Source organism: Eurosta solidaginis, chromosome 3 (genome assembly GCF_040869045.1).
Source record: "Eurosta solidaginis isolate ZX-2024a chromosome 3, ASM4086904v1, whole genome shotgun sequence".
Classification (NCBI taxonomy): domain Eukaryota; kingdom Metazoa; phylum Arthropoda; class Insecta; order Diptera; family Tephritidae; genus Eurosta; species Eurosta solidaginis.
Window position 1 is genome coordinate 108507382 of NC_090321.1, and position 27098 is coordinate 108534479.

The window sequence follows — 27098 nt, forward strand, 5'->3', positions numbered from 1 at the left end:
TTACTCGTTCTCCCATAACGAAAACCCCAAAAAACCAACACTCTATTTTTCCCCGACTACCTACAATCAGAGGCCCACGGTTGGTGAAAGCATGGAAAACATATTTAAGGAACCCGCGTCTTCGTGTCTCTCTATCCCTAAGCCTGCGTTTCTCCCGAGCCATATATTATAAACAACCCCCCGGTCTCGTGAGAGTGCGAGTATACCGGAGGGGAAACCTAAGGCGTACTACGCGATGGCAATGGGGAAAGGGAGCGCGGGACATAAAGACGCGTTCAACCACGCGCCGTGATGCCCCGCTATCCCTAAGCTTGTGTCTCTCCCGAGGCCCTATTTATAATCAGCCCCCCGGTCTCGTGATGGTGCGAGTCTACCGGAGGGCGATCCTACATCTTCCTTTTTTTGCTGTTCTCTACCTCCGGTCTCGTGTCGAGTCTACCGGAGGGAATCCTAAACTTGACTACTGGTGGGCAATGGGGAAAGGGAGCGAGACGCACGAAGACGCGGGAGAGCTTACCAAAAGCTCGCAAACAAAAGGCATTTTTTCTCTATGTTTTGTAACAGTACTAACCGGGGGCCCCCTGAACATAAAACCCCACAATTCACTCGCTCACCCAGAGCGAGGACACCAGAAAATCACCAAGTTCACTAGCTCGCCCCGAGCTAGGACACCAGAAACCATCCCATTCACTCGTCATCCCGTAACGAGGACATCATAAAAGCCTACCGCAGAAGGACGAACCGATCTGCCACAGAACCAAAAGGTGCTCAGGCCATTATCTTTCTTAATTCCGAGCAAGTCAGAGCGAGGCTCGCAGAACCCTAACGCGGTACCGATCTACCACAGCATATACTATCACTCGGCCACAGGCGCGAGGCCAACTGAACCCAGCTACACACAGTAAAATCAAAAAGAAAATCAATAATGATCAGCTCGGCATACATCGATCAAGTTATCTTATTAAAAAATCAAAGTCATACTCACCCTCGTTTCCTTAGAGTCCTCGAAATTCCGGTAACCGGTATCTGCTGAACTTTAGCTGCGGCACTCCATTCTTCAGTTGACGGCATCCAGTCGTACGCTAAACTGTCCATTGACTGGTGTCTCCGACTCACAACCCCGGCATTGCTCTAACCTAACACAAGTATTCCTCTTAATCTTATTGTAAAGCATGAACGATCCTGAAAAAGGTGCGCCCAACCTATAGCGAGGACCCTTTTCGTGTCCCCCCCTTGCTGGAAATAAATTAAACCCCGACCTCTCGGTTGACCAGGAGCAGGAAGGCTTTCGCTATCTCTTGGGCCGCTATTTCATCACCAAAACAAACTTAAGCTCAATGAATCCGCGTTCGGCAAAACATGTGTTTATTTCAAATTAAATTAAAATTCAGATGCTTCTGTCAATAAGACAAGTAATTAAACCTTAGATCTAGTGTCGTGATCTGTCAAAATAAAACCACATATCACGTTCAACTTTGTGTACATAATCGGTCATCACAATAAAACGGGGGAACCCTAAGCTACCTTATTCGGCCAGGTCGCCGCTTGTCGAGGTGACAGTCTCGTCATCATCCCAGGTGAGCCGCGCCTGGTAAAAAGCGATGACTATCTGCGGACAGATGACGTTGGCCTCTTTAGCCGGCACCCATTCGGCCTCTCCCATCCCTCTCCACCTCATTAAAAGCATCAGCTGACCGTCTAAACTCGTCACCCCTAAAACCTCCATAGGTTCCAATCCTCGCTCAAACCCCGTTTTTCGCGTACCTAAAAATTAATTACTTAATCAATTAAGTGACTGGCGGAGTGATTGAGCGTTACTTACGCTCCATGCTTTGTCGTCGATGACCCGCCAATACGCTCCCTATAGTGTACGCTCGGCTCGTGCAATATTTCCAAATCCAGTGTATCCACCTGTTTTGAAAAAAAAGGGTATTTATTCCACCACCTGTTCATCGCGCAGAGGGATTGTTAAGTACGTCTCATTGCTTCAAACAGGGAATGGATTCGGATTATCCAAAGAAAACAAAAAAAAAACCTATGTCCAATAGCATTGCGGCTACTTTCCGATGCTGAGTTGCGTTGACACATATCTGGGCAATGGGCACCAGGGGGTGCAACAGGTTCACCGTAAACAAAAAAAAAATTGGAAAAGGAAAAAGTTCCCTGACCTTGTGCAGTATCTGACACCCCTTACCACTGGTGGGGGGAAGTGCCAGACTTGAACGAGGTTTTTTAGAAAGAAAAGCTACTAATTTAATATCCTTTAATTACTTCACGCAGTATCCGCTACCCCTTACCACTGGTGGGGGAAGTAGCAGACTGACGCAAAGTCTCCCTTATAACTCATGGATATGTTTAGTAACGGTGAATGTTAAAGTAAAAATTCATATATTTTAACCCAGAGGTCGCCTAAATGTGCAGACGCATCTTCAGATTTTTTTCAAATACTATTAATCTACAAAATGGAACAGCAAGTTGATTTCACGGGGGATCGTCGCTTGACAGCTTATAAATATCAGGAGATTAGAAAGGCGAAACGTAAATTGCATGAAATCCAAAGCAAGCCATTTATTGGTGAACCAAAAACAATTTGTAATGCAGACAAGGTTGCGCATAATTACTTTCCAATAAATTGGATGGAAGAATATGAATTTTTCGACAGGAATATCGAAGGAAGCGAACAGCATCCACCATATGGTACTGCTGATCCCCAAATATTACCCTCAAATGTGCCTTGTAGTGGACGTGGTGCCCATTCACACTGTACACATACTACTTTACCAGCCACTCTAAGCACTACAATATCTGCAATTGGAATGAAATTCAAAGAAATTCAGGAGAAAGATCAATCAGCGTACCCTGTGTTTTCGATCGTTATTCCTATAATAAATGAAAATGAGACTAAAAACACAATGGAATCTGAATTCCGTGCTAAAATGATGAACCAAATAAAATAGTAACTTCTTGTGTTAAAAGCCAAAAAAGGATAGCACCAATAGTGCCGCCAAAGCCTCGCGGAAGAGGAACGCCTATTCCCCAGGGAAACGCGTGTCACTCTTGCTCAACTTCGTTCTGGACACTGTAACAGATTAAACTCTTACCTATCCAGAATCAACCCCGACATACAAAATGTATGCCCCGCTTGCAATGTGTCCCCACATGACACCAACCACCTCTTTAATTGTAATGTGGAACCAACGCCTCTAACACCCCTGTCATTATGGTCCACCCCTGTTGAAACGGCAAGTTCCCTTGGACTCCCGTTAGAGGATATTGATGACAATTTGTGATCGGTCGCGGCTATTAGGTGGGGCGAGCATTGCTACAACAACAACAACAACAGGTAGCAAAGCTGAAACTATGTGTGTACGCAAATGGTCCAATTATAATGAGCACCAGCTCAATAGTAGCATGAGCTCGCCTAATCAACGCCAACCCCCCACACACACAAATCGCACAAATCAGCATCGAACCGCGCCGCGAGTAACACCGACCAAAACAGTCTGCAAGAAACCACCCAAGGGTATGCCAACAAAATCTCCAATGTTATTAACCGTACCGACCAGTGACAGCATCCATCCAGTTGAACAAAAGAGGAAAAACTCATTAGCGATCGTATACTCCTCCTCACGAAATTTTAAATCATTTGTACACCCTTTCATTGTGCTTTGATAAAAATAATCAGGCGCACAAAATTCACTCTAGGGATTTTAATATTTTTGGCGAACCTGCCCGCACGCCTATTTGTTAGCAACAAACCGGGAACATTGCTCGAAGCTGGATCCCTTTAGAAGTATTGTGCAATGTGAGAAAATTCATTAAAGATCAGCAAAATATTTAGCAATACATAATTTCAAAGTTAAAACTGTGTTAATTGTCTAATGCACACCAATATGCCATCCAATGTACAATTATTATCAACCCCGCCCTCATATTTTTGATCGTCTAATTTCTTCAACGCCACATACCGCGGGTGATGCAGGATTTGTTATTTTCAATTGCTGCTATCATTTTGGTATCAGTCTCATGCTATGCGGCATTAAAAAATTCAATAATTAACAGCTAATAGCAATTTGATAACACCTTAGATTTTGTGACTTATCGGTACATGATTTTTTGATTTTGCACAATAAACACCATACACGATGGACGTTTCAAGTTGACACGTGATACTCACAAAACCCCTTTGAAAATATGCTGCAACGCTAGCAGCACTCAATCCGCACGCCGGCAAAGGGTTGGAGTTAGTTGCTAAGTCTTACCCAAATTCGCTTACTTGTGATTCCCCCTTTTTTTTGTTGGTATTTCTCAAACATCCGCCCTAATGTTGTTAGCCACAGTTGGTTTTTTTTTTGTTCATCAAACACATCTAACTGAAATACAAAAAAATAGTTAATCATATTCAATTAATACTAAATTTCAAGTTACGTACCTTTATTTTCTCGCAATGACCATCCGCTGTCGTCCACGCGCCGCAAAGAAAGAAAAAGCAACGAAAAAAAAATCATTCGATGCAGGTCCCGTTTTTTTTGTTCCAATTCATCAGAATTCACCATTCAATACAGATATGTGTGTATGATTGTGTTTGTCTGTTGTCCTTTGCCGTAGGCATATTTGTAACCAACGTATGTACATATCTATGCCGAGTTTTTTAAATGTACATTGTATTAGGGACGCACAAAAAGATGCAAACGGGTACACAAAAACCCGTTTCTGGCAAATCGGTATTGGCACCAACTACACTTCTGGAACCGTGCCTTTTAGTAAGGACCATCAATAAAACAGGACTACAAGCGTAATTGGGAAAAGTTGAACAAATAATCGAAGAACAATACAAAAGAATGGTTCATTCGACAAATTTTTCGCCTCGTCCAAAACAAAGATTTTATATTTTTTCTGTATATAGCATAAAATTTTGCTGTCCAAACATTTTTTTTTCGTGGCGGGCAGGAAAGTCGTTGGTTTTTAGCACCAACAACACAAATAACAACGACTCGAAAGATCCCACATTAAACACTCTCCACCCGGGTCGGTACCAAAATGTGAGTACCAAGCAACTTAAATGTCCATTTTTCTGCAGCACTAGTATGCCTGACTATATGTATATCTATTTGCTTATTTTTTTTTTAGTGCTGCGTCAAATGACGCACGCTGGTACCGGATACCCGCAAAAGAAACAAATTCGGTATCGGCTTCTTGACCCATACTGACGTCTCGGGCAGTCCCAAAAAATACTAACGCACAAAACAACGGCCAACAACTCATTTAAAAGTAATTCTGCTCTCATCCACAAAAAAAAATCAAAAAATCAAAAAAAAAAAAAAATTTGTTAGGTTTTTGCTGTCGGTGTTGCTTTTTTCTGGCTGGGGGCAGGGCTTGTGGTTTTCAACGACAAACATCACAAACTGTCAGAATAAGGGCTTCGGTACAAAAACAATCCAGTCCCGAAATTAAAAGGTCCCGAAATGAGATAAAGTCAATTTTTTCTAGGGCATTAGTGCAACGACCAAATACATAAGGTATATACACATACAAATATTCACTCTACGAACTCACCACACTAGTTATCAGCTGACCAATGAACACACGACAGGGTTGCACGTAGCATGTAGCATAAAGGTACAGGCAGATAGAACCCGTCGTGAAGAGCACTTGGCACTGGATCTACTTATTTTAATATACCTGTTTTATAAAATAACAGTTTATCCTTACAAATCGCAACTCCGTTGCGCGGAAAAGAAAAGTTTCGCTTCCAGGCACCGTCAAACATTGACAAATGTGAGTCTATCCACCCAATCATAAAATATCTACTAACTAAATACGCAATAATTTTGGCTGGGTGGCTTGGAGTCACGTCCGTTCCAACCTCCCACGCTTATCACCAAAACAAGTAATTTTACGCGGGGGGCTTGGAACCACGCCCGTTCCAACCTCCCACACACCGCAATCCTACGAGTTTTGTTTAATGTGCATCAGCTGCTCGAAATCACGTCCATTCCGACAGCACTAATTAATAATATACTACATAATTTATAATATATACGCACGGTAGCGAGAACGCGATTCACCCAACCAACCTCACGGCCGCTCGCCCCGGTACATCCATAAAATGCCACAATTTCATTGAGAGCGATACGACAAGTTAGACGCTGGAATGGAGACCTCGGCCTCTTCGTCCAGCCCAGAAAAACCTCAAACATTCGAGTCTGGAACGGAGACCTCTGCCTCTTCGTCCAACCAAAAAAAAAAAAACCGCAAATCTGGAATGGAGACCTCGGCCTCTCCATCCGGAACGACAAAAACCAAAGAATAACAAAAAATGGTGCCACTCTGGAACGGAGACCTCGGCCTCTTCGTCCAGCCTTACTGGCCATCGACCATAGATATATTACGTTCTGAATTTCTATATTTAAGAATTATGTATAATTCAATGGCAAGAAATATTCACTTCACTGTTCATAAGCGCTAATTCTTTCATCTTAGCTCAGGTGGCACGCTAAGCAAGTCGAAAAGGATTCCCGGCCATTTTGCGTCGCAGACGAACTCTTCATTTAGATTAAGTTTAGTGTGTAAGTCTTATATTAATTTTTTCTCGTTTCAGCGGAGGTCATTGGCGGAAAACGATGTTGCGTATCGCAAGGGGGGCCGGCATGTTTAGGCAGGATGCCTAACCTTTCCGCATCTGATTGCGACCCCCCCAATGCAACTCTGCAAATCGATACTCGATACTCGAATTAATTTAAAACCACCCACACCATCACCCTCAGGCATGTGCATGCATGTACATGCAAGTGTATGTGTGCTTTTTGTCAGCACTCATGCATATGCATGTCGGGGTTGATGTGTGGGTGCCTTTCCCCTCCAAAACGGAGGATTTTGCGGGTCAACGGTTGTAGCTTGCTATACGCCGGCCTCTTTGATTTCAACAGCCAACCAGCACGCATCTGCCGCCAACGATCTCCACGGTTTTCAAGAATATATTCAGGTAATATTGTAACCAGGTTATATATATATTCACATAATAAATTACATCCATTATAACGAGAACTCTCGTCTACTTTCTTATTTCTCTATTTCCACACGCATATTCCCACTGAGATCGACCCCGGTGCGCCGACCTACCTCCAGGAGCAAACGCACCCCGGCCGAACAGACAGTATTTAAGAAAAACTTTTTGAACTCACTCAATCCTGTTAATTGCAAACTGTTGGAACGGTCGCCAAATGATAGTGGTGTCGCAGTGTTGTGAATATCAATTGGCAAGAACCAGAATAGAAGTAGGATTAATGACGACAAGCAAAAAATCGCTGTAATGGCTGAATGGTTATAGCAGCGGCGCCTAAACGTTGCCGATGAAGAAATTTAGCAGTTCCCGAAATGGATCTATACAACGAGCAGTTGTCTAAATTTTTTCTTTCTTCTATTCTAATTTAATAATCTTTTCAATTAAGAAAAAATTTATCATAATAATAATGATTAAATAATTATTGTTAGGCCTTGAGTTCGATTCGAACCCGCGATCTTAAAAATTGCCCCAATTTATTTTTCTGTTTGAACATAGTATTACAAAAAACTTAAGATGATTTCATTCAGTCACATTTCTATCTACATACCTTCATTTTCACATTACTTGCAGAAATCCTTCAATGCAGCAACGCTTCAAAATTGTTATTGGCTGATTTACATGAAAAATTCAACATAGATTACACCTTGACATATCGTCTTAATCAAGATGTTCTAGAGAACTTTTTCGGCGTTGCAAAGACGAAGGGAAGGCTTCATGATCATCCTGATCGCTAAGAAATCAAATATAAATTGCAGACGCACATACTTGGGCGCAACGAAAGAGCTTTTTCGGACTGGGGAAATGTTTAAGTTGATGACACCCCAGATTTGGAACGAAATTATTTATCTTTCACCGGTATATGTAGAAACAATTTTTATATTTATGATAAACAGTCGGTTTTACGAAATAATTAAAAACCATTTGTTTATTGCATTTTATATGAACTATGTGCATGTGTTTTGGTTTATAAATTAACTTTTAAAACAATTGAAAAAAACTATGTGCAGATTGTGATAGTTATAATTTGACTTTATATTATGCAGTAGTATCGGTAATAAAAAAAATAAATTCACTAACAGGTTATCAAATGCAAATGTTCAAAATTGACATATGTACAAAGTATATAGACGAAATATTGTCAGCATGAGCTTTATAAAGATCTTCAGAACTATTCGGCGGAATATAAGATGCCATCAAGAATAGAGAGCCGGAGTACGTAGAGTCACTAACATTAACAAAGAGCTGGTCAAGTAGCGAATCGTTATTATCCAGCTGAATTAGGCAAGCATTATACTTGCGTTGAGCTGCAATAAGTACACCTCCACCTCGAGAACGCCCAGTTTTTTCTGCATCCCTGTCTTTACGGAAAACGACAAACAAATTGGGATTGCAGAATTCGCCATCAAAAAAATCTGGAGTCAGCCAAGTTTCAACAATGACAAAAATATCGTACTCTAACTGCGAGCTCAGCGACTTAACATCATGCGCTTCTGTTCTGATGCCAGAAGCATTTTAAAATAGATATTTAGTTGCTTGTTGACAAGGTTAGTATTGCCACTGGCAACTAAGGGCAATTCGTTTGCCTTACCTCTTTGGGAAAAAAAACGAAATGATCGAACGTTCACCCCAGCAGGCCACAAATCTGGTGATAAAACGGCATCATCATATATTATAGTGTTTCTGTAACACCAAGCTTAAAGTTGACTTTTGTTAATGAGTCAAGCGGAGTGTCATTTTTTATAAACCATTTGCAGGCAAAGTGAGACTTATCAGCCTTCAGATGTCTTACCAGATAACTAATGATATCGTTAGAAGAAACTGATGACTGAAATGATGATAAGTGCAGCCAACTCATACTAACTACTCTCAATTCTGTACTTATATTTGATCCAACAAAATTTGGCTTACGGCGATTAACATTTTCGTTGCATCTACTTTGTGCAGAAGGAGTTGTAGTTACAGACTTCACAGTAGTAGAAGATGCAGATTCTATAGTTGATGACAAACTCGAAGACGAATTTGAAATTGCAGTCGAACACGAAGCAGCAGTATTCAACTGCTTGTGACGTTTAGTTACAGCATTACGCTTTTTATTATTATTTCCATCACTTTCACAAGTATGATTGGAAATGGTAGGATCAGATCTGAGTACCAAAGAAAACGGGCCTATGTTATTAGCAGAGGCTTTAACAGGATTAACAGATTTGAATAATGCTTAATTATCAACAGTAGAAGCATTCATGTTGACAACAGTACCAGCAACATTAGATGTTAATTCATTCATGTTAGCAGCCAGCAGCGTTTATATTTTCAACACCACCAGGCATGTAGTCAGGAATGCCGTCAACAGTATGAGCACTCTCCGCAACAGTTTGTTTAGAAACAGAGCCAAAAGCAGAATTCGAGAAAGGGCAGGTATTCAACGGCAATTGTGCATTAAATTTAGCAATATCAGTTTTTAGGTGCCTGAGCTCATTAGAAACGACTGTGTTATTGTCACATAGTGACTGGTACATAGAGCGAAGCTCAATTTGCAAGTCACTAACTTGAGTACGGAGGTGAGTACCTTCAGCTATCGATGATTCAAGCAAACACACGAGCTTTGCATTATTAGACTTTAGCGCAGTAATTTATCTCATTAAGCATTTAAGTGTTGTTTCGACACTGTATATATTATTAGCATTATTGCTTTTGTTCACAGCATCACCATCCGATTCGTTCGAAAAAGTATTGTTTTGAGAGAGAGGCGGTGAGCGAATAGAACTGCGACGCTCACATGCACAAGCATTACAATAAAAAGCACTATTGAATTGGTTTAAAAAGTCGAGATCGGTCTGCAACACACCCACACAAGGCAGATGAAAAAGATCACTTAGCACATTGAGAAGTATATATGTAAATACTTAGAAAATTAAAAAAAAGCGCATGCAAGCAATTACAAAACACGTCCGTATTACTGCGAGTATGAAACTGAAGAAGTATTTGAAGTGGTAACGAAAAACATGATTCACGGTCCATGCGGTGAAATAAATATGAATTCACCATGTATGATCGATGAGAAATGTTCAAAGCGGAATCCGAGAGCATTAATTTTCGATACCATAACAGGCAATGACGGATATCCATTGTATAGACGTCGATCATTTGAAAATAATGGTAAAACGGTGATAATAAGAGTGCCCAATGAAGACATCGAAGTTGACAATCGTTGGGTCGTGCCATATTCACCGATATTGTCAAAAGTTCTTCAGGCTCACATAAATGTTGAGTACTGTAACTCAGTAAAGCCTATCAAATACATTTGTAAATATGTGAATAAAGGAAGTGGTATGGCTGTTTTTAGAGTAGATGGTGAAAATGGAAATGATGAACTCAATCAATATCAAACGGGGTGATACATAAGCAGTAATGAAGCAGTTTGGCGTATCTTTTCGTTTCCTTTCCACGAAATACATCCTGTTGTTGTACATTTGGCAGTTCATCTGAAGAATTTTCAACGAGTTTATTTCACTACTGAGAATGTACAGCAGAGAGCAGCACAACCACCAGCAACTACATTAACTTTCAATTGTGTGCAATCGACACATTTGCCAGAAATTTGATATATGTTGATATACCGCAATGTTACACCTGGAATGCAGTTGATTGATATCCAGGTATTTTCCAAACAGATGTCTTGGGCAGGATGTATAGGGTACATCCCAACAATGCTGAATGTTTCTATTTACGAATGTTGTTGGTAAACGTTCCAGGACCAAAATTATTTCAGGATTTAAGAAAAGTTCACGGTCATTTTTGTCAGACATATCGCGAAGCATGCCTGCGCTAAAGTCTAATAATGCCTTGCTTTTGTTAGAAGATGACACCCATTGGGACGCAACACTTCATGATGCATCGATTTCATCTCATCCACAGCAAATACGAATGCTATTTTCGATTATAATATCAACATGCATGCCATCGAATCCAATTGAGTTGTGAAATAAATATAAAGATTACATGACTGAAGATATTTTAATTCGGATGCGTCGTAGGGCAATGGATCCTGATTTGCTGATTACATTGGAAATGTACAATGAAGCTTTAATAATTGAAGATATGTGTCTTGCGATTGTCAATAAAGCATTAGGGCAGTTAGCTTTGATTTCACCAAATCGTCCAATGCAAATCACCAAATTGAACAATCAACAAAAGGATATATATGACAAAATCATGCAAGCTGTTTCTGATAACACTGGTGGAATATATTTTTTGGATGCACCTGGTGGCACCGGAAACACATTTGTGATTTCATTGATTTTAGCAGCTATTCCATCGCAACAGAAAATTGCTTTGGCACACGCTTCTTTCGGAATTGCTGCAACTTTATTGGATGGAGGACGAACAGCTCATTCAACTTTAAAATTGCCTTTGAATATACAGGTGGTTGAAACTCCAACCTGTAACATATCCAAAAATTCAGCGATGGCAAAAGTTTTGCAACAAGCAGCGGTCATTCTATTCCCGCTAGTAGAATATAAAAGAAAAGAAATCTTAATAAATAGGTACAGGGCCGCATTAACCCTCAAAGGGGCCCTAGGCAACCATCAATTTGGGGCCCTTGTTTTACGTCCGTTCTCTTCTTTTTTCGATTAAAATTTTATTTTCGCAATGTAGTAATATAGATAAAATTACAATCTATATTTTAAACATGTCGTTTCTACATTTGTTTGCGGCAAATTCATCAATTGTATCATCAATATCGATTTTGTTCAATAAATCTAACTCAATGCAAAGTACACTGAAAGAAATGTTGCTAGTAAAATCAACAAATCGGTTCTGTTGTTCTTGACTTAGGCAGATTCAGTGAAATTGATCGAATTATGGTTAATTCGACCGAGTTCTTTGTCAAACGAACAAATTAGTTTAGTCATTTCAACAGCAGAGAATTTGTCGCTCTTAAGTTAACAAAATTCTGTAAAATTGACAGATTCCTGGTCAATCTAACTGATTTTTCTGTTAACACAACTGATCTCACTGGTCATTTCAACAGTGATCAACAGTCAATACATGAGCAAATTTCAAAGAGAATTTTACGCTCACTGCGCTCTCTACTTTGAACTTATGACGATGGTGTTTGTTTAAAAAAAAAAATACCAAAATAAGAGAACCACCAAATCGAAAAAACACACAAAATGGGAAAACAACAAAAAAATAGTTTTTCAGTTAGCAATACAAAAAGAAAAACCCTTTTTTGAATTTACTGTGCAAAAAATTATCAGATACCGGGACACCTATTTATCGGGTACAATTTTGCAACTTCTCCTCTAAGCGAAATGCAAAATTGCGCCCTCTTGTTGCAAAAGTTTTGTTTGAACGAACAGGAATTTTCCCAAAGTTAATAACACTTTGTTCAAGTTTTTACGAATTTAATAAGATAATAAAAAAACATCCTTTTTTAATGTTGATGTTTCCGACAACATAAAAGTTTGACTTGTTTTGGAATCGTTTCAACTTAAAATGTTACGAAAATTAAACTTGCCGAATTACATGTAAAGTTACTCCAGTGGTGAATTACCTTCTGCGATTTGATTCTTTACTTTTCTATAACTTACAAGTTCTCTATTTAAAATGTTATGTCAAACATTTATACAAGTTTTGTGCGAAACAATCAAGTGTGGCAACTACATGCGGGAGAAAAAATTGAGAATGAGCTGAGCTGCAACCGAAAGAATTGAGAATCAGTTTTGTGACTACTATTTTCATTACTATATGCAAAGCGAAGTTCAAAACTATAAACTAAATAAATTATAATATATAAAATTTGGTGAAAGTGCGTTTAATAAAACAAAATAATAAAGTGTATAATGTTGAATGTGTGCCAGCATATTTGATGTAAGCCCAATTGACGTTCGGTTAGTAAGTGCCACCGTGGTGTGATGGTAGCGTGCTCCGCCTGCCACTGGGTTCGCAAACCACTGGGCAAAGCAACATCAAAATTTTAGAAATAAGGTTTTTCAATTAGAAGAAAATTGTTCTAAGCGGGGTCGCCCCCCGGCAGTGTTTGGCAAGCGCTCCGAGTGTATTTCTGCCATGAAAGCTCTCAGTGAAAACTCATCTGCCTCGCAGATGCCGTTCGGAGTCGGCATAAAACATGTAGGTCCCGTCCGACCAATTTGTAGGGAAAATCAAGAGGAGCACGATGCAAATTGGAGGAGAAGCTCGGCCTTAGATCTCTTCGGAGGTTATTGCGCCTTACATATATTTATTTATATGGCAAAATAGTTACTTTCGTACAAAGCTGTCGCAACAACTTTTTTTGTTCACTAAAACGGTCAATTAGGTATCAACGATTTGTGCGCAGTTGATTCAACATCTTGTTGCGATGGATAAAAATTAACAGAAATTTTCAGAAGGATCGTTCGGCAGAACAATTTGTGATCATTTATGTTAAAAAAATCCGAAGAGCTTTTCTGTGTTAGGAAATACATCGGCTAATTGATCTTCCATTAGAATATTATACAAGAGACTATGAGTTTTTTATGCATCAGTGTATCTGCAGTTCAAGTAACTTTGGATTTATTTCATTTCAATGCATCGCGTGGCGAAAATTCTACTTCTGGAGCATTTCTGTCATTAGGTTGTTTTTTTTTCTACGACGAATCCGTTTTACGATTTCTGTATAACCTACACCAGGCAATTATTCTTTTTTTTTTTTCATCGAAATCATTGAACTTTTCACGGATTGAAACTACACTCTCCTCTAACGATCCGTACAAAAAAGCACATTTGCAAATCTGCTTTTTCACTTTGCAATGACTTACTCACCGAACGCATAGCAGTCAAAATAGAATTCCATAAAATCAGCAATGATTTCTAGAGCATCTAATATGATATCAAATGAATCGTAAACTGCATTCGTCGCATTCGAATGTGCTTCCCAGCGTGTAGTTGACAATGTCTTCAAGGTTTTCTCATTGTTTGGTGGAAACGGAAAAAAAAATTATATAATCTCTGCATAATGGCGAAAAAATCTACTGCATAAAAACAGCACTTCACAGTATGCTTTCCAACCAAATTAAGGGAATGCGCGGAACAGGGAACATAGATCGCATTCTCATTCAAACTCAATATTCTTGCTTGTACACCTTTATACTTTCCGAACATGTTCAAGCCGTTGTCATATGATTGTCCTCTACAATTCTGAATATCTAAATCACAGCCTTCGGTAAGAAACTTTAAAGTTTGATTCGCTAGACTTTCACCAGTATGATCTTCCAACTGAAGAGAAGTTATAAACCTTTTTTATTATTCAATATACCCTCCTTTCACTTCGATACACTTCTTTGTACGCTCATACAATTTGTCAAATGAGTCGGAAATGTCCTTTTTAGGAACCTTGTCTAGTTTGTCGGTCGTCGCCTTTTGAATGCGGTCAATTGAGTTTTATTTAGTTGAGTAAAATTTATTTTCAGTTCTGATTATATTTTTCTTTCACTCTCTAGAATTTTATGTTTGTAAGAAAATTTTAGAAGTATTTTTCATTTTTCGGGGGCGCCCCAAAATCAGGGGCCCCAGGCAACTACCTATTCTGCCTACTTGTTAATTTGGCCTTGAACAGGTATAAAACATTTATTTTGATTTGGGTCTTAGGGCCGTTTTCACCATCTCCGGTTAACGCTAAATGGCAGTTTATTTGACAGATAACCGGACGATTTATGGTAAATAAACTGTCAGCCAGCGCTAACCGGAGATGGTGAAAACGGCCTTTAATAATATTTGTTTACTGAAATGTAAAACTTAAAACAATACATACATACATATGTATACATCTTACAAAAACTTAACTCTTCTTGCCTTTATATTTGCTTTTATCCAAGCTGTCTAAAATTTCGTGTTCAATTGAAACCATGGCTAATTTATCAAGTCTCTGTTGGAGCATTGTTGATCTTAAATAATTTTTTATAATTTTTAATTTAAAAAGGATCTTTCACCAGATGCAACTGAAACCGGCAGTGTAAGTAATATTCTTACACTGAGAGAAAAAGACTGTTAAAATCAACCGAAATACGGGTCAAATCAACCGAAATTTCTGTCATTTTTTATCCATCATAACAAGATGTTGAATCAACTGCGCTCAAATCGTTGATTCATAATTGACCGTTTTAGTAGTCAAATAAACAAAAAAGTTGTTTCATTATACTTTACCCATAGTTTTGTTAAATTAACAATTATTACTGTCGCTCTGAGAATACCAATCAAAACTGTTAATATGAAAGGGATTTTTCTTCATTCGAAATGACCATCGTAAACTGTTAAATAACCAGATTTTATTGTCGAAATGACACTACCAATGAAATTTATTGAAATAACTGATATTTCTGTTTTTTCTAGATTAATAGCATAAACTTTTACATCAACAGAGTTTTCTGTTCATATGACATTAATACCTGTGGAAAAAATAAAAACCGGATAAATATACATTTAAACTTACATATTGTTTTTTTTTTATTTGTATAAATTACACATAAGTACATTTCATTTCTAATGATTTTATTTCTATATTTAGTAATATTAATTAAAATAATAATAACTTAAATCTGAATTCAAATAAACAAATCTTGTTCCGAATTACCATCGACAGCTTTGTACGAAAGAATGTTGCCATATATATATGTAAATATGTGAATACATAAATACGCACGCTTGCTACATATATATTTCCTATATACATATGCACACACGCGTTAGTACATGCTCTAGCGAAAATAACCGAACTTTAATTGGGCGTACATCAAATATACTGGCACACATTAAACATTATACACTTTATTACTTTATTTTATTAAACGAACTTTCACCAAAGTTTATTTTTTATAATTTATTTAACTTCTAGTTTTGAACTTCGTAGTAGTCACGAAACTGATTCTCAATTCTTTCAGCTGCAGCTACTTCTCAATTTCTTCTCTCGCATTGTGAGTTGCCACACGTGATTGTTTCGAACAAAACTTGTAGTATAAATGTTTGACATAACATTTTAAATAGAGAGCTTGTAAAAAAGTAAAGAATCAAATCACGGGAAGGTAACTCACCACTGGAGTAACTTTACATGTAATTCGGCAAGTTTAATTCTCGTAACACTTTATTTTGAAACGATTCGAAAACAACTCAAACTTGTATGCTGTCGGAAAGATCAACATTAAAAAAGAATGTTTTTTATTATCTTATTAGATTCGTTCGCGTGAGTGAAAATTCGTAAAAACTTGAACAAAATGTTACTAATTTTGGAAAAATCCTGTTCGTTCAAACAAAACTTTTGCAACAAGAGGGCGCAATTTTGCATTTCGCTTGGAGGAGAAGTTGCAAATTGTACCCGTTAAATAGGTGTCCCGGTATCGCATAATTTTTTGCAGTGTTATGCATAGTAAATTCCAAAAAGGGGTTTTTCGTTTTGTATTGATAACTGAAAAACTAGTTTTTTGTTGTTTTCCCAATTTGTGTGTTTTTTCGATTTGGTGGTTTTCTTATTCTGGTGTTTTTTTTTACAAGTGGCACCGTCATAAGTACAAAGTAGAGAGCGCAGTGAGTGTAAAATACTCTTTGAAATTTGCTCATACATTGACTGTTGTTCGCTGTTGAAATGACCAGTGAGATCAGTTGTGTTAACAGAAAAATCAGTTATATTTATTAGGAATCTGTCAATTTTAAGAATTTTGTTAACATTAGAACGATAATTTCTCTTCTGTTGAAATGACTAAACTAATTTGTTCGCTTGACAAAGAACTCGGTTGAATTAACCATAAAAACAACAGAACCGATTTGTTGATTTTACTAGCACCATTTCTTTCAGTGATGAAACTTGGTAGGTGGCTTGAACTTATGACGTAGAATAGAAAATTAGTAAAATTTTGGACTTTTAAAAGATGGTAATTTAAAAGTTTTACAAGCTGTAATTTGGCAGTCGTTGAATATATTATGATGAAATTTGGCAGGAACGTTACTCCTATTACTATATGTGTTCTAAATAAAAATCAGCAAATTTGGATGACGCATACGCCCACTTAAAAAAAAAATATTTTTTAGTCAAATTTTAACAAAAAATTGAATATATTTACAGTATATACGTAAACATTCAACTCCAGTATTGATATCGTGGAACAAAATACAAAAATAAAAGAAAATTTCAAAATGGGCGTAGCTCCGCCCTTTTCGTTTAATTTGTCTAGAATACTTTTAATGCCATAAGTCGAACAAAAATTTACCAATCCTTTTGAAATTTGGTAAGGGCATAGCTTCTATGACGATAACGGTTTCTGTGAAAATGGGCGTAATCGGTTGAAGCCACTCCCAGTTTTTATATACAGTCGACCGTCTGTCCTTCCGCTAGGCCGTTAAACGATAAATTGAACAAAAATCGATGTATCTTTACTGAACTTTGTTTACGTACTTATCTGAACTCACTTTATCTTGGTATTAAAAATGGGCGAAATCCGACTATGACCACGCCCACCTTTTCTATATCGAAAATTTCGAAAAATGAAAAAAATTCCTATAATTCTATACCAAATACGAAATAAAAAGATGATAAAAAATTTTAAGGACTTACTTACTTAATTGGCGCTTAACCGTCTAAACGGTTATGGCCGCCCAACAAGGCGCGCCAGTCGCTCCGCCTACCGCCGCCAATTGGTCACACCAAGGGAGTTTAAATCGTTTTCCACCTGGTCCTTCCAACGGAGTGGGGCCGCCCTCTACCTCTGCTCCCATAGGCGGGTTCTGATAGAAACACTTTCTTGGCCGGAGCATCATCTTTCATTCGCATAACATGGCCTAGCCAGCGCAGCCGCTGCGTTTTAATTCGCCGGACTATATTAATGTCTGCGTATAGCTCGTACAGCTCATCATTAAATCTTCTTCGGTACTCGCCATCGCCAACGCGTAGAGGTCCATAAATCTTTCGAAGAACTTTTCTCTCGAACACTCCCAAAGCCGCTTCATCTGCTGTTGTCATGGTCCATGCTTCTGCCCCATATAGCAGGACGGTTACGATAAGTGACTTGTAGAGTATGATTTTCGTTCGCCGAGAGAGGACTTTACTTTTCAATTGCCTACCTAGTCCAAAGTAGCATTTATTGGCAAGATTGATTCTTCGTTGGATTTCAGTGCTGATGTTGCTGTTAGTGTTGATGATGGTTCCCAAATAAACGAAGTCTTTTACTATTTCGAAATTATGGCTGCCAACAGTAGCGTGGTTGCCAAGGCGCATATGCGCTGACTCTTTGCTCCATGACAGCAGGAACTTCGTTTTGTCCTCATTCACCATCAAACCCATCTTTACCGCTTCTTTTTCCTGATTGGAGTAAGCAGAGCTAACAGCGCGGGTGCTTGGGCCGATGATATCAATGTCATCAGAATATGCCAGTAATTGCACGCTTTTATAGTATATTGTTCCAGTGCGGTTAAGTTCTGCAGCTAGTATAATTTTATCCAGCATCAAATTAAAGAAATCACACGATAGGGGTTCACCTTGTCTGAAACCTCGTTTAGTTTCGAACGGCTAGGAGAGGTCCTTCCCAATTCTGACTGAGCTGATGGTATTGCTCAACGTCATTTTGCACAGCCGTATAAGTTTGGCGGGGAAACCAAATTCAGACATAGCGGCATATAGGCAGCTCCTTTTCGTGCTGTCGAAGGCGGCTTTAAAGTCGACGAAGAGGTGATGTGTGTCGATTCTTTTTTCACGGGCTTTTTCCAAGATTTGGCGCATTGTGAAAATCTGGTCGATGGTAGATTTACCAGGTCTGAAGCCGCACTGATAAGGTCCAATCAGCCGGTTCACGATGGGCTTCAATCTTTCGCACAATACACTTGAAAGGACCTTATATGCGATATTGAGAAGGCTGATTCCACGATATTTGGTGCATTTTACAGTATCCCCCTTCTTGTGGACTGGGCAAAGAACACTTAGATTCCAACCGTCGGGCATGCACTCTTCCGCCCATATTTTGCTAAGAAGCTGCTGCATGCGCTTTACCAACTGCTCGCCACCGTACATGAATAGCTCCATCAGCGCCCACGGCCTTGTTGTTTTTCAATCTGGTTATTGCTATTCTAACTTCGTCATAATCGGGCGGGGGGACATATATTCCATCATCATAGATTGCGAAATCGGGTTCTTCATCTCTGCGCGGTGAATTGCTGCCTCCATTTAGGAGGACAGAGAAGTGTTCGCTTCATAATCTAAACAGTCTCTGGATATCAGTTACAAGGTCGCCGTTTTCGTTCCTACAGGAGTTTGCCCCGGTCTTAAAACCTTCCATCTGTCGCCGTATTTTTTGGTAAAATTTTTGGGCGTTATTCCTGGTGGCTAGCAGCTCAAGCTCCTCGCACTCACGCCTTTCTGCTTCTGCTTTTTTCTTCCTGAAAAGGTGTCTCGCTTCCTTTTTCAACTCACGATAGCGTTCACACACTCCTCTTGTCGCGCTCGCTTTTAACGTAGCCTTGCAGGCAGTGCCTTTTCTTTCAGTTGCAACGCGGCATTCTTCATCGTACCAGTTGTTTTTTCGTGGTCGCCGGTAACCAATTTTTTCCTCGGCGGCAGTACGAAGTGCTTTGGAAATATGCTCCCAGTGCTCCTGTATTTCTTCAGATTGAGTTGTGCTCTCAGAGAGCAGGTGTGAAAGTCGAGTTGCGAAATCATGGGCAGTCTGTTGTGATTGAAGCTTTTCGACGTCTAGCTTTCCTTGTGTTTTTGTTCCTTGGTTTTAGCCGCGTTGAGGCGGGTGCGTATTTTGGCTGCAACGAGATAATGGTTCGAGTCGATGTTAGGTCCTCGGATCGTGCGCACATCTAAAACACTGGAGGCATGCCGTCCGTCTATCACAACGTGATCGATCTGATTACGAGTATTTCGATCAGGAGACAGCCATGTAGCTTGATGTATCTTTTTATGCATGAACCTCGTGCTGGATATGACCATGTTTCGAGCACCGGCAAAGTCAATCAGCCTCAGTCCGTTAGGAGAAGTTTCATTGTTTAGGCTGAACTTTCCGACTGTAGGGCCAAAAACACCTTCTTTGCCCACCCTAGCGTTAAAGTCACCAAGCAAGACTTTTATATCGTGACGGGGGCAGCGCTCGTATGTGCGTTCTAATTGTTCATAAAAAGTGTCTTTCACCTCATCGTATTTCTCCTCTGTCGGCGCATGGGCGCAGATGAATGATATATTTAAAAATTTTGCTTTTATTCGGATAGCGGCGATATGTTCGTCCACAGGTGTGACCGCCAGAACTGGGCGACAAAGTCTCTCTCCCACCACGAATCCGACGTCGAAACTGCGCTTATTCGTATGGCCACTCTAATAGATGTTACAATTTTTGATCTTCTTTCTTCCTTGCTTCGTCCAACGCATTTCTTGGATGGCGGTGATGTCAGATTTTGCTTTGACGAGGACATCAACCAACCGGGCATCTGCACCAGGTACATGCCCTCAATTCATTGTCCTTCAAACGTTTGCCATGGTCGTCATCAATAGAGATTGTATTTATCCGAGGCTTGTTGTTATATTTTATTGGATTATGGTTTTACGTGGCGGGTCCCAAGCCCAGCGCACAACCCGCTCAGTGGGGGTGAAAATATTACTTGGCACGTTTATATAGCGAGCCGCTTGCTCCAAGACAGACGCCCGCTTGCATCCGCACCTAGAGGTGTACAGACGCTGCCGATGAGATCTCCCCCGGCTAGCCCTTAAATCGATTATGTCAGAGTGGCCTAGCCAGGCTGTCGCCTTCTCACATTAGCTCACCGCTAAACGTTTAGCGGCTACCAAGAGGATACTTGGCGGCAAGCGACCGGCAGTAGTGAGCTGCTTGAACCGCACGCAAAAGAATCGCTCTGGACATTCCCATGTGAATGGCGGTCAGAAGCTTTCCCCACTTTCGTGGACTTATACACACGGCTCCACCCTCCAATTTTAAGGACTACCTTTATATAAATGGACCAAAAAATAGAAAGCAATTTTTCCTTTAATCAGACATAGTCTTGTTGAATTTTGACTAAAAAACTTTAACAATAGCTGTTGTAAAAGAATTTTGGGATTTAAAATTATAAAGGTAGGGCATTCAAACTTGCGGGTGGACAGTAGGGGTGAGATGTTGACGGATCAAATAGAAGAAACGACGTTCTGCACAATAAACGGAGACGCCCCCACACGTATGGTAGGAAGCTGTCACAGTTCGCCGGATATTTCAATCGTGAGCGCAGAACTCGTAAACTGTGGCAACCGAGATGGCAGCCGATGGTAACATTGGCATCCGACCACCTGTCTATACTTATTTAAAAAACGAAAGTGGGACGAATACAAATCCTTTACAGACAACCGCTTTGCTGCCCTCCCTATCCCAACTGGTGCCCACCAAGGGGCGTGTGCTTTCCGCAAGGTCATTGAATCCACCTCGGCTCGTTTCATTTCCGCCGGTAGAATTCCCGAAATTCGGCCCTACTTCCCGGCGGAGGCCGCAAGTTTAGCGAGAGAACGTGACCTTATATGACAGCTCGATCCCGGCGACCCCCAAATAAGGGATATAAACCAGCGCATCAGATTGCTTGTGGATGAACACAAGCGGGCGAAATGGGAGGAGCACCTAAGCGGTTGTAACCTCTCTGCCGGTTTAGGTAAACTTTGGTCCACCGTAAAGTCGCTATCGAATCCGTCTAGGCACAATGACAAAGTTTCCATCGCCTTTGGCGATAAAGTGCTGTCGGATGCCAAAAAATGCGCGAGCGCTTTCTGCCGACAATATATAATGCATTCTACGGTCGACAAGATCCGATAGACGGAGGGCCAACAGACATGCAGATAAACATAAATTAAGCGCGTCACCAATTACCATCGCCGCCAAAGAGGTTGAGGATGCCATCGGTCATGCTAAACAATCCAAAGCAGTGGGCCCAGACGGCATAGCCATGCCGATGCTTAAAAGCCTAGGGAAAGAAGGTTTCAAATATTTAGCACATGTACTCAACCTGTCTCTTTCCACCTTTGTCATACCCGAAAAATGGAAAATGGTGGTGCCGCTACTAAAGCCTGGGAAACCAGCTAACATAGGAGAGTCATATCGCCCGATATCTCTCCTATCGCCAGTAGCCAAGACGCTTGAAGCCATTTTGCTCCCATACTTCAAAGCAAATTTGCAGCTAGCCACCCATCAGCATGGCTTCAGACAACTCCATAGCACTACCACCGCGCTAAATGCCATCAGCACCCAGATAAATTGCGGTTTAAATCAAAACCCCCACCATAGAACAGTACTCGTAGCGCTAGACCTATGAAGAGCTTTTGATACGGTCAACCATGGCACGTTACTGCAAGACCTGGAAGGGTCTACCCTTCCCCCATGTCTTAAAAGGTGGACCCCAAATTATTTGGGTGGTCGGCAGGCATCGGTGCAATTTAGAAATTAAACATCAAAACCAAGAAGAATTAAACAGGGGGTGCCACAGGGTGGTGTCCTATCCCCACTTTTGTTTAATTTCTACATATCTAATGCCCCTATTACGGTATACAACTCAACTTAGTTGGGTTGTAATTAAAACAACTCAACACTCAGACAACTCAACTCCTGTTTGGTATTACGTTATTACAACTTATTTCAGTTGAAGTTCATTTGAGTTGCCAACTTCAGAAAGTGATGATTTGACAGATAAATGAACAGCTCATTTTGTGGAGGAAATTTAAGCATTTACAAAATTAAAGCAAAAGGGACATTATATAAAAATATATTTTATAATAGCGAAAATGTTGGGGATTGACATGTCGCGAATACGGAAAACATTCGCGTGATCATTCCAATCCCTTGGAACTACCAAGCACCAAGTAAGAAAATGTCTAAGTGACAAGTGATGAGCTTCTCATGAAGTTATTATGCAGATTTAAAAGGAAAGCATTTTGCTCATTACTAAACAAAACTAAGAACCATTTCCGCAAATGCATTCGAGGGAAGGCTTTACCCCTATTTTAAATTTATGCGCCTCACTCCGTTTCATTGCTTACGGCAGCTATCAAATATGCTGTGGAAATAATTTTGGTGTTGGACTGGTTTTAGATATTATTGAGGATCATATTTGTGCGAAGTGGATTAAAACCCAAACAGCAACAATTGTATTTTACTCTAAAACAGGATTCCCAGGAGTAGTGAGTAGTATCAATGGGACGCACGTTCGCTTAATTTCACCTATTTTGGCTGCATCCGAAGTGCGGCCAGCCTCGTCCAACTTCGGAATGTCGCTCCATAAAGTCAAAAAGTTATTCAATGAAATCCTTCGTTTAAACGATGTTTTTTCTATAAATGTGTAAATGTTGATTATTGTTTGATTAAGAAAAGTTAAACTGCCGGCTCTAAATTTTTTATTTTTTTTCCGTAACGTTTTATGAGGCCGTGCACCATCTAACTCTTATCAAAGGTGGTATCAAAAGACGTGTTTTGATCTCCATTTTTAGGATTCGAAAGCAGAAATTAAAGATGTTATTTCTGTCGAAAAATTATTACAAAAACCCACAAAATGGCCCCAAGAGTGTCCGAAATATGAGGCCCGATCCACAGTTTTTTTGCACAGAACATTATTCTGCGTTGGCGGCCTTTGGCCGCGGTTTGTAAAAATAGCCATGGGTGGGTCCAACGCCTTTCTGCATTAGTGTGTACAAAAAATCTAGCGAAATACAACACCCACATGTAAATTTGAACCGAAATGATATGACAGAAATTAAGTTTTTAATTTTTGTTTTCGGATTCTTAAATCGGAGGTCGAAACGTGTTTTTTGATACCAACTTTGAAAATTTTTGTTAAAAATTAGTTGGTGAGCTGTCTTGTAAAACATTACATTTTTTCAAAACAACTGCAAAATTGTATGAGACAACTGCTAGTAATCAGTTGTAAGATTTTGACGTCTTTGACAACAACACCAAAACAACGTTGTAAACGGTAATGCCACAAAAAGTTGTTAGACTAGACAACTCAACCGACATTTTTTTTGACAGATTGATTTGTAATCTGTAATACCAAATTGCGAAATTTCAACCCAACCAGAGTTGAGTTGTAAACGGTAATAGGGGCATAAGCTACCTTCGCCACCAGAAGGAGTTACTATCGTTTCCTACGCCGATGACTGCACTATAATGGCCACAGGCTCAGGCCCAAAGATCGATGAGGTTTGCAACAGAATAAACGGCTACCTCCTTGATCTCTCCAGTTTTTTCGCCTCGCGAAACTTGGCATTATCACCAACTAAATCCTCCGCGACCTTATTTACAACATGGACTTCCCAAATGTCGACCATTTTGAACATCCACGTCGATGGCACTGCGCTACCGACTGTCCTACACCCCAAAATCTTGGGTGTGACCATTTTGGTGAGCACGCAGCCGCAATTGTACCGAAAATCCAGAGCCGTAACAAAATCCTCAAATCCCTTGCTGGCAGTACTTCGGGAAAAGACAAAGGAACGCTCATTAACACTTACAAAGCAATTGGCCAGCCGATTGCATGCTACGCGTCCCCTATATGGTCGCCAAGCCTAAAAATAACCCACTGGAATAAGCTACAGGCCTGCCAAAATACTGCGCTCAGAACCGCCACGGGCTGTCTTCTTATGTCCCCAGAACATCGTCTACATAATGAGGCGAGAATACTCCCCATCAGGGAGAGAAATGAGATGCTAACGAAACAGTTCCTGTTGAATACCCAGAAACCTGGACATCCCAACAGACATATGATTGATGAGCCAACACCGCCTAGGGACTTAAGGATTCATCTCCGTAAGCATTTTGAGGAAATACGGCACCTAAGAACTCAGCCGTATGAAGCAAAAAAAACACAAGCGGGTCCTTGGTGAACTCCACGAACAGGCGTCGGACCTTTATGCCAGGAATTGCCCGGTGAATCCAGTACTCAAAAAACAGTACCCAAAACTTGCAGAAGAGGAACGCATACTCCCCAGGGAAACGCGAGTCACTCTGGCTCAACTTCGTTCTGGATACTGTAACAGGTGAAACTCTTACATATCCAGAATCAACCCCGACATACAAAATGTATGCCCCGCTTGCAATGTGTCCTCACATGACACCAACCATCTCTATAATTGTAATGTGGAACCAACGCCTCTAACACCCCTTTCATTATGGTCCACCCCTGTTGATACAGCAAGTTTCCTTGGACTCCCGTTAGAGGATATTGATGGCAATTTGTGATCGTCGCAGCTATTAGGTGTGGCGAAGCATTGCTACAACAACAACAACCACAACAAAGATAAATAATTCGACCTCTTTAGAGTATAAGTCTATGTGCGCAGAAATTGTCTCAAGTATGTTTGATTGATAATTATATTTGATATAATGAATAATACGTATTATAATAATCACCCTTATCGCGAGTTTTTTTTTCACCCGAAAATATTCACAGTTTTTGTTCACCCTATCGCAGCGGTGGCGAAAAAATTTTTCGTGTTCGAAAAAAATTTCACCTTATCGGCAACTCTTTGTTCCGGCGAAATGAACAGCGGGGAAGCCCAAATTTTGAAATTGGATTCTCTTATAATTATATGTACCTTTGGTAACGTTTTACAAGACGGTGCATCACATAATTTTTATCAAAATTAATTTATTTTAATGTGGTCGTTGTTTTTTGTCAGATTTGTTGTACACACACACACTATCGCAGAAAGGTGTTCTGCGCGCATTTAGTTTTGATCCCCAAACCGGAGTCGGACCCACCCAGGGTAATTTTTTATAAGCGCGGCCAAAGGCCGCCACCGCAGAATGGTGTTCTATGCAACAAAAAAAAAACTATGGATCGGGCCCCATATTTCGGACCCTCTCGGGGTCATTTTACGGCTTTTTGTGAATAACTTTCGAAAGAAATAAAATTTTTGATTCCGGATTCTTAAAACTGAGGTCGAGACGCGTCTTTTGATACCACCTTCGATAATTTTTGATAAAAATTAGGTGGTGCACCGTCTTGTAAAACGTTACCGTACTGTTATTATTAGAAATAAATCAATAAATAATGCACAAGCGGAAGCTGAGTGGAAAAAAGTGAAACTCCTGTTTTGCTACGTATGTAAATTCTATTTTTTATGACAACGTATCAGTCGGCCAATTTATCCATTGTGGACAAAGCGACGGTTCCAAGATGTTGAGCATCTCACTGAAACAAGATTGGCTGAGACCCACCTTATGGTCCTTTCCAACGCCTTTTCCCTATGCGAAAAATCGAAGACATGTACTCAACTTTACAATTGGTGGAACTCAAAATTTTTGCTTCAATGGTGGCAAGGAGTTGGTAAGAATATCTAGCAAATATTAGAATGCCGGCTTGTTTAGCTTGTAATATTGGCGAGAGCTAATTGAAAAAAAAAAAAATTAACTTGTTATTCAAAAGTGCTGACAATAGTAATTTTTAGCTTTCAGTGAATCATTTAGCTCCAAAGGGTTAGAACTGTCCCTTTATTGCCTCCGAATCGCTCTCACATTTATATTCTCCTCGCGCTCAATCAATACCAACCTAAGTGCAATACTAACCATTATTTTATAAATTTTTTATTTCTATTTTTGTTGTATTTTAAGAAAATATATGCTTGGTTACAACATTTACACAATTGCAAGTAAATTATTTGTCCACTGCTAATTCACAATAGATCAGTTGTTTCGAAGTGAACTTTTGCTCGCCCGAAATTGTCGATAGGCGGAAAAAGTTCACCCGAACAAAAGAAGTGAAGGCGAACACTTTTTCGCGTGAACTTCGCGATAAGGGTGAATAATTACTATAAATAATTTATAAATATACATCTGCGAACAGTTTGCAATTGACAAGATTGAAATTGTGTCTATCAGCACTGATTGTGGCGCAAATATGGTAGCAGTGGTACGCTTATTTTTAGGAGATAACTATAGGATTATCTTTATGGCTCACAGCTTTAACCTCATTGTTGATGGAGTACAGAGAGGATCATCCCTTTTCTACTCTTAAGATCACGCCGAAAGTATTGTGACTTGAAAAA

The 27098-nt window shown here is 39.9% G+C and overlaps 1 protein-coding gene and 1 long non-coding RNA gene across 3 annotated transcripts in view; both read right to left on the reverse strand.

Moving 5' to 3' along the window:
- The window catches only part of mr (anaphase promoting complex subunit morula), a 724830-nt gene that overhangs the window by 46914 nt on the left and 650818 nt on the right, over nucleotides 1-27098 (reverse strand). The window lies entirely within an intron of this gene.
- Nucleotides 1334-4542, reverse strand: LOC137246584 (uncharacterized). Of its 2 annotated transcripts, none has more exons than XR_010951578.1 (4): nucleotides 4433-4542; nucleotides 4277-4373; nucleotides 1823-1911; nucleotides 1334-1764 (listed from the first exon to the last, which is right to left on the reverse strand). It is a non-coding gene; the product is annotated as an uncharacterized lncRNA (long non-coding RNA). The 2 variants fall into 2 exon arrangements; XR_010951577.1 differs by having other exon boundaries at nucleotides 4263-4373.